The 8,506-nt window shown below is 31.8% G+C and overlaps 1 pseudogene; it reads right to left on the bottom strand.

Annotated features, from left to right (window-relative positions):
* Positions 1 to 2,237: 2,237 nt before the first annotated feature.
* Positions 2,238 to 3,123, bottom strand: LOC100722248 (large ribosomal subunit protein uL18-like; annotated as a pseudogene).
* Positions 3,124 to 8,506: the final 5,383 nt, after the last annotated feature.

Genomic DNA, 8,506 nt, shown 5'->3' on the forward strand with positions numbered 1-8,506 from the left:
ATTACTCTTGGTAATTTCATTTCTTGAGAGTGTAGGATTAAAGAAATTTCTCCCTCTTTTCTACTTAACTCTCAATTTGTCCAATTTTGGCTATAATGGTTTGAAATAATAGGCATTTCATTGACCTTGTTGTTCATTTATCCCAATCCAATTTTTACAGCCTTTTAACACCTAACTATATATCACATTGTCCTTTTCCACTGGAAATGATAATTTGAAAATGCTATAAAAAAATGAGCCTGTGACAACATAGAATATAAGAAATTGAAGTTGGATTTTGATTGCGGTAACTATTTCATGTACCTTGGAAATAATTCACTTTTCTATGATTCACAATTTCTGGACTTGTGCAGACGAATGACTTTCGTAGCCTAAATAGTAGTTTATATGTATTATTAAAAACTGAAAGGATATTAAGATCCAAAATGTATCAAAGGTATTATAATAATGAAAGGGAAAGAATGTTCTCTAAAGGATATAACTGTATATATGCTTAAGTGTGCAAGATAGATAACCATACTACTAAATATTTGTTAGTTCATCAAACAGAATGTTTTGTACTGTCCTTGTTTGATGGTCCAATTTTTATGCTTTGATTTTGTTACTTGAACAAATATGTCTAAGATAACACGTATTTTATCAAGTAGTGGTTTCTCATTGTTTTTTTTTTTTGAAATTCTGTATTATTTCTACCTTTTTTCTGTTTTGCTTTTTTTCTCTAAATAAAAAAAAAATCTTGTGATTATTCTAGCTAGATTCCAATGCGACAAAATAAAATACAAAAAAAACTGGGCAAAAACAAGAAAAAATGAGGTCATATACTAAAGTTGTTCTATATCCAAAGTGATGAATGGGCAAGTAGGTGGTTCTTAGCTTTACAATTCATGTATGTTTATATATTAAATATAATGTAATAATCCTCGTATCAAAACCTTTGGCATCATAGTTCTTGTCATTAGATATACTGTTAACTAAACTTTTGTCAATCCACAGTGAATTTTTTAAAAAGTTGTCATAGAATACTGATTAATGATAACTGTCTAAGTTACACATTTGGGGAAATTGAAGTTCAAAGGTATCAATTTGTGGACCAAAATTATGTGATTGATCAACTGTTGTCTATTAAGCCCTCTGATTCCTACTTTTCTACTTTTTCTGCTGTTCAATTTTCAAATACTTTATATTCGCATTGCTATCACAAAGTTACAAATATAGCCCGTTCATTTGAGTAACTGATGCTAATGATAGCTGCATATTGCCTGGCAATCAAAGAATAATGGAGAAATATTTTTCACAACTACAATTATTTTTCTCAAAAGAATGTATATATCATCTAAACAAAAATTCAAGACATATTGATTAAATTTAATAGGTTTGAAATGTGTTTAATCAGAAAGCATTAAAAAGTAATCCATTGAAATTAATGGGAGAGAGTTCGAGCAGATCTATTAAACTCCATTTTGCTGAGTTTTGAACAGTTTTGGAGGAAGTTTGAATTGTGGATTTATGTTGATTCATTAGCGGACCTTAAATTCTTCCCTCAAAAAGTCTGTGTACCGCCCATGGTAAATTTTGAAATGTTACCAGTTTGATCTTTGATTTTGAGCATATAAAAAGTTAAGGAAGTCAATTACCAGTACTACTCATAGGATAGAAGCAACAATGTTAACTGGTGAAAGAGCCTAAATCATTTGAATGGAATTCAATTAAGAGAGTTGTTGGCTAAGAAAGATAAACCTAAAGCCAGTTTTTTAAAAATAATAATATGAATTGTCAGAGATCACTATCATGTCATGTTAGGCAAACAGTACCAAAATATTTAATATTTCCAGTTATTTTCAATTGCAGTTTTTTTTTAAATTGGACATTATTTTGAATTAACAATGGCAACCTATTACTAGTAGCCAACACTATGATAACTTTCTCTTGTACCTACTTACTGGAAGGCTATGTCTCCAACAATATTAACATTATGCATAGTGAAATTACCACAGTAATTTCATTGATAGGATGCTATACAGTAATTGGACAAGAAGAAAAGCTTAACTAGATAGATACAACCTTGAAATCAACTGATAATGTCAGATATATCGTGAGGAAGTCTTCATTCATTCCAAATAACCAGAATTTAATGTTAAAAAATGCTTTCCTGTAAAATAGTGCTTTGAAATTTTTTTTTTTGGCTTGGTGAATAACTTTATTGGTCTTTATCTGAAAAATCTTCATAAACATTTGGTTTAACTCTTGGCATCTCTCTCCTAAGTTCTGAGGAAGCTTTCCTTCTTTTGAGCTACCCAATCTTTTTCTGGGCAAGTTACATTTGGAACAGTTCCTCCTCTTCTTTTTAAATTCTCTCTTTGACTTCTTTTCATAGACTGGATTCTCTCCTAAGCAGAGCTTTCTTATACAGCTCCAAAATCATGTCTGCAGTTACATTGTTCTTTATGTATTGAGAGAACTGTTTCTTGTAAGCATCTTCATCTTCTTCCATCAGGTAATGTACATAATCTGCGACATTCTGACCCATGATGTGCTTCCAATGTACTTCCTCATTGAACTCCTTGCTTTCAGAATCATAACCAGAGAATTGTTTGATACTGTGAGGGATAGACAAGCCTCCATCTGAAACACCCTTCAGGGATCCAAAATTTTTATTGCCAGTTGTAGTTCTAGAAAGGCCTGCATCCAAACAGCAGGTGAAGGCACCAGGTTTACCATCAATACTTTCCACATTGTATTCATCTCCGGTCACCTCCACCTGGCCTTCATAGGTCTTATCCACGCCAAACCTATTGAGAAACCTGAGGGCCAGCAGCAGGCAAATACAATATACTGCAGCATAATTTGTTAAGCCAACTTTCACACCATATTTTGGTGTTTTACGTGCATATACTGTGCAGACAATCATATCCCTTTCAATATGAGCATAAACAATGTGACAAATGATGTCCCTGTTAGTTACATAACTATCATCCTATATTTAGGTGTGTTGTACTTATTTTTGTCCTCGATCACCAAGCATTTCCGAGCATAGTAATCAGTTTTGCCCTTTTGTCTTTTTCTAAACTTCACTTGGTATCTCTTAAAGCAGGTCTTGTTCTTGATGACTTTACCAAAATCCATCCTGTGTAATAAAGACCCACATCAGTGGTTCTGCACAGCTCACATGGTTTGAAATTTTATTGATGATTTTAAGAACTTATTAGCAAGACATTTATCTGCTTGCTCTACCTAATAAACTAGATAATACAGCATTAAATAGAGCAGGTCACACTTAGACTGATTTTGGTGGAATTGTGTCTAAGATTGTGTGGTAGTAGGTCAAATTTTGTCACTATTCACTCCTAGCCTGGTACATAGCATAAAATTGCATGACACAAATGAAATTAATTTAAAGAAAATATTTTGTTTGAATATGTTATGTGATCTAACATAGTTTGTAGAATAAATCTAAGTATGCTGTAATGTTGTTTTAGAAAGAAAACAGTAACACAGATGCTGCCAGAGTCAACATTTATTATTTTTAAACAATTACTTGCTTCAAAGGCATACTTTTTAAAGATTTCAAATTGTACAGATTTACATCTCTTTTCTAATTCATAGATGGCTATAATTAGAGTATTATTGTACTTGCAAAAAGTCAGAATGAAAAATCAAAAGTTAAAATTGATTTTAGAAACTGAATGAATTTTCCTTTCTTTTTAAATATATGTATATGTGGAAAAGTTGGCTATTCAAAATGGTCAGAGTTCACATATGTGTACTATTAAAGAAAAATACCCATCCCTCCACTCTTTTCTCTGCCTGTCTTCATCTCTGCCTTGATCGCTCTCTTTCTTTTCTTCCACACTCACAAATGTTTAAAAATGAACCCACTTATCATTCATGGCCACAGCCACAGACAAAAAACAAATTTTGTAATTCAGATATTTATGAGAGGTTAATGTCATTATAAATATTATTTTTTTGAAACTAGAAAATTAATCCAAAATTCCTAATTGTTTAATGGTTTAGAAAATTAGGTAGTTCATACTATACAGTAGATATTATTATGGACTCTTGATATTTTAAAATAGCGAAATTTTTAGTTTATTTTATCCTCAAAACAGTCATACTCTTCATTAATGTTCTAGATACAGGTAAATTTGCCCCATGTAATGCTGGTATCTTATGTTATACTTCCCAAAAATATTGTCCAAATGGCTCATGAATTATAGGAAATTGCTGCTGTAACAACTAGAGTTTAAACCAGATGGCCTAATGCTTTCCATTATCTAGGTATAGTATATAATCTGAATCTTATATCAATTTTTTTTGTTTTGAAATTTTTGTGTTCCTTAGTTATTTTATGTAATGTCCTATCTGTGATTTCAAAAGCTTAAGATTTATAGTATGGGAATTATTTCAGGAAAATATTTATAGTTTTAAATATACTTTTGGTGATCAAAATTCAAATGTGGATACCATTTCATAAAGAGTATGTTACATTAAGATAAATAACTCAAAATTTTGCCTGATATGATTATTAGTAGGTCAAGTCTTGTTCCCATTCTGAAATATTTTGTTTTATCTCCGGGTAAAGAAATGGTGTTAAGAAAACTAAGGAAGTCAAACAAAATGATTTTCTAAGGAAGTCTTGATGTCAAATGGCAAAGTGAAATTATACAAATTTAGATTCCAGTATTTATTCTCAAGTTAACTTTTGTTGCATTGAGAGAATATTGATTTTTTTAACCTTATTTGGGATTATTACATTCGTGACTAACAGGTGAAAGTCAGAAAAGATGTCAAGTGTCCTGGAGTTTTCCCTCTGAACTTGCTATTAATTTTTTGAAATGTCTGGTTTGTTTCAGATAATATGATATTGGTATACAGGAAAAGGCCAAGTGATTATCCAAAGATGTCACATGAACTCAGTCTGGAGCTATAGGCAAGGGTATATAAATGGATAATAGAAAGCAAATGCCAGGTTTTCTGCATATTTCTAGCTATAATATGAATAATTTGTACAGACAGCATTAAATCAATACGGATTCAGGATTCCTGATGTCCTTACTAAAAATTAGCTCATGGAAATATATTTTGAAATAGTTTTGTGGGTGTTTTTAAGGCAACTCTAGTTTTTTAACCAGAGTCCATTTTTCTCAAACATTGTTTCTGACTATTTAAACAGCTTCTGGGCTAATAAGGCTAACCTGGTTGGCATGATGAGGTATCTGTTTGTGGTTTGTGTTGGTGTGTGTGTGTGTGTGTGTGTGTGTGTGTGTGTGTGTGTATGTTATTTTGTCTCTAGAATCACACAAACGTGGGTTGGCAGTCATAGAAGCAAACTATCTTTTAGTGAAATGCTGTCAAGTAAATTACATTTCCAGTCAGCCTTAATTTATATTCCAGGCTTACTAGGACCTTTAAATGCCTTCAAATAGTTTTCAAACCCATTGATCCACAATTATTTCATGCTATTCCTATATTTGAAAAGTTCAACATTTTTAAAGTTAAAACTATCTGAATTGCCTTGTATGTAATGACAATACGGAGAGTAATCCTCACCGGTGCTTGCCAGTGTGTGTTTAAAACTTGATAAGATGGCTTTATAATTCACAAAAGGAAGTCAAATGCAGTAGCTAATTAACATTTTAAAAGGAGTTTTATCCATAGTTCTCAATACTGTGTGAGAGAAAATACACTTTTGATGTCTTTCAATGAAGCAGTATATCCTGGTTTTTTGTTTTGTTTCAATTTCTGGGTTGTGCATGACATGAAATAGCTTTGTACAGGCCTTTGATCAAAATTCACTCTTCTTTGTTAGGTTGACATGGATGCCTTGACTTTTGAAAGCAGGCATTTCAGTTTCCTGTGATAGTATTGAAAATGTTATATAAATCATGGATTTGTCTCTAAATTTGTTAAATAAAGACAAGCACAAGTCTAAGAAGAATTTTTAAATTCTTTTTTAAATGTTTTTAATTTATTTTATTTTATAATTATTTTTTAATTAAGGGAAATTTTATTTTAAAAATTAGCAGGATATATTATAGTAACTTTCTTGATTTCCTATTAACTTGATTTGAAGCCCCATATTGCTCTCACCATCTTGTTTTGAGTGCTTTTACTCAATTCTGTTCTGTTTGATATTATCAATTTTGAGGGTATAGACAATTACTTTGAAGGCAATAAAATTCACTATGATGCCCACTCTGGTTTAACTATTATCTTCTTTTGAAGTTCAGTAATGTCTCCAATGTTTAGATTTTATTGGTTCTGTCCTGTACTGTTATGTTCAATTTTATTATACACCTGATGATATAGGCAATTCTTTTTTTTTATTATGAATAAATAAAAAGAAAAATTTTATTATTCCAGTTTTACTGTAGGGATGATAATAAGTTAATGGTGGAAATGTGAGGAAAAAGTGCAGTATAGAACCTTGAAAAACAGAATACTGTGGAACGTCTTTCTGATCAAATGGCATTGAATTCATAGGAGAGTATGGCAAATTAATTGGGGTGGGTTTTTTTGTTTTGTTTTGTAGGCAATTCTTTTTAAGATAGCAAAGGGCATTATGGCAACCATTGCTGATCACCTGGTATTCTGTTTTTACATCATGTACTATGTCCATCCTTTGTTTTGACCGACTCTTCTTTGTTTTGTCATATTTAGTTTATTCTCTTCCAAAAAAAGTAATAAGAACTGTGGGAGTAATAAAACCCAAAATGTTTAAAAGTTATTGCAAAAAAGAAAGGAAAAGAAAGAACTCTAAAGGACACAACTGCAAGTGTGTTTAGGTGTGTAAGATAGATGACCATATTACTAAGTTTTTGTTGATCATTGAACACAACTTTTTGCAGTCTCACTGTTTGAATGTCCACTCTGTATGCTTTAATTTTGTAATTTGATCAACTATTTCTAAGATGACAATATGTACTTTATTAACTAGTGATTTCTTACTGATTTTTTTTTGAAATTCTGTATTACTTGTACCCTTTTACTGTTTTGTTTTGTTTTGTCTTCTCTTTAAATAAAAAAAATCAAAATGTGTCAGAAGAAAAAACAATGTGAGGATTTGCATTTGCAAAATACTTTCAAATAATAAGGTATAAGTTATATTTCACTTTTACATGAAGGCATTTATGGAATGCATGATTTTGGTAGAAAAAGGTGAAAATTAAATTTTTATTATAAAAATATTTTAATTTATTTTTCTCACTACAATTTGAAAAAGGGAGTCCTAAATTTGACACATTCTACTTTTCTATGGATTGTCAAACCACATTCATTTAACAAACAGTGGTTGATTTATAGTTAGGCCTTGTTTATTCAGACAAAAATTAACCTCTTTATTTGCTGACCATACCACATAGAAGTCTATTATGAGCATTGATTTCAATATTATAAGAATGTGACTAGACTTCAGAAGTATTCAATTCAATATTCAAAATTATGAGTCAGAAACAAAAGGTTTAACCCCTCTAATTATTGAATTTTTTTGTCCCTTGTGAGAGTCAAAAGAGAATTTTGTATGTTATGCTTTACATCTACATGTCCCACTGTAATGGGTGATCATGTCAACTTGAGAAGTTTATAAGCTTAACTAAGTAAGCTCAGCAATTCTATACTCTATAATATACAGGATCCACCCTAGTGTAGTTGTCATCTGGAAGGTATAAAGGGTAACTGAGGAAGGACAGACTTGCTTCCATTCTTTGGAGTAGCTCTAGTCTTCACCTTCAGCTTGGACATCACTTCCTGGCCTCCACTTTCAGCTTCCACCTCAGATCCTTCAACCTTTTGGCATAGTCTGTGTAGGCTTCCATTGAAGAACCATAGACCTCCTGATAGGGACTTGCACAGGACACTGCAGTGAACTCCAGACCTTGGACTGAAACGTTTAGTCTCCAATGTGTAGACACTCTCTGCACACTTTCTCATCCAATTCTGGGGTTTATAATCATAAGCCAATCTTGTAAATTTTTATGCATTTATAGGTCTTGTGTTATATCTGTTCCTCTAGTAAAACACTGAATGATACATCTCCCTCAAAAGCCTCATGTGCTTATAGGTGGTGATTTGAGGAGGTGTGGAATCATGGAGGTGTGATAATTAGTAGATTAGTCCACTGATGAATTTATAGCAGTTAAGAGATAAAATCTAGTGGAAGAGATGGGTTACTGGAGGCACAGCCCAGAAGGGTTTAACTCTTTGCTTCTTTCTGTCCATCAAACCATGAGTAACTCTCCCATGCCACATTCCCCTGCCTTGGAGTTATCTGTCTATGGCATGAAAACTCTGCAAACTGTGAGCCAAAATAAATCTTTGATCTTTTAAATTATGGCTTTACTGTATTGTGTCTCTACAATGAGAAAGTAACTAAGACTAAGACATTAAGTATAATTATTTTCTACAAACTGTGAATATAGGGTATAGTCTCAGTCTTTTGGGTCAAAACATTTTAACTCTTAGTAATTGGAATCCTAGCAAAGGGATTTATGATTCTAAGTCATTAATC

Source organism: Cavia porcellus, unplaced genomic scaffold (assembly GCF_034190915.1).
Source record: "Cavia porcellus strain 051 isolate PalLab524CR breed Dunkin Hartley unplaced genomic scaffold, mCavPor4.1 scaffold_3, whole genome shotgun sequence".
Taxonomy (NCBI): Eukaryota; Metazoa; Chordata; class Mammalia; order Rodentia; family Caviidae; genus Cavia; species Cavia porcellus.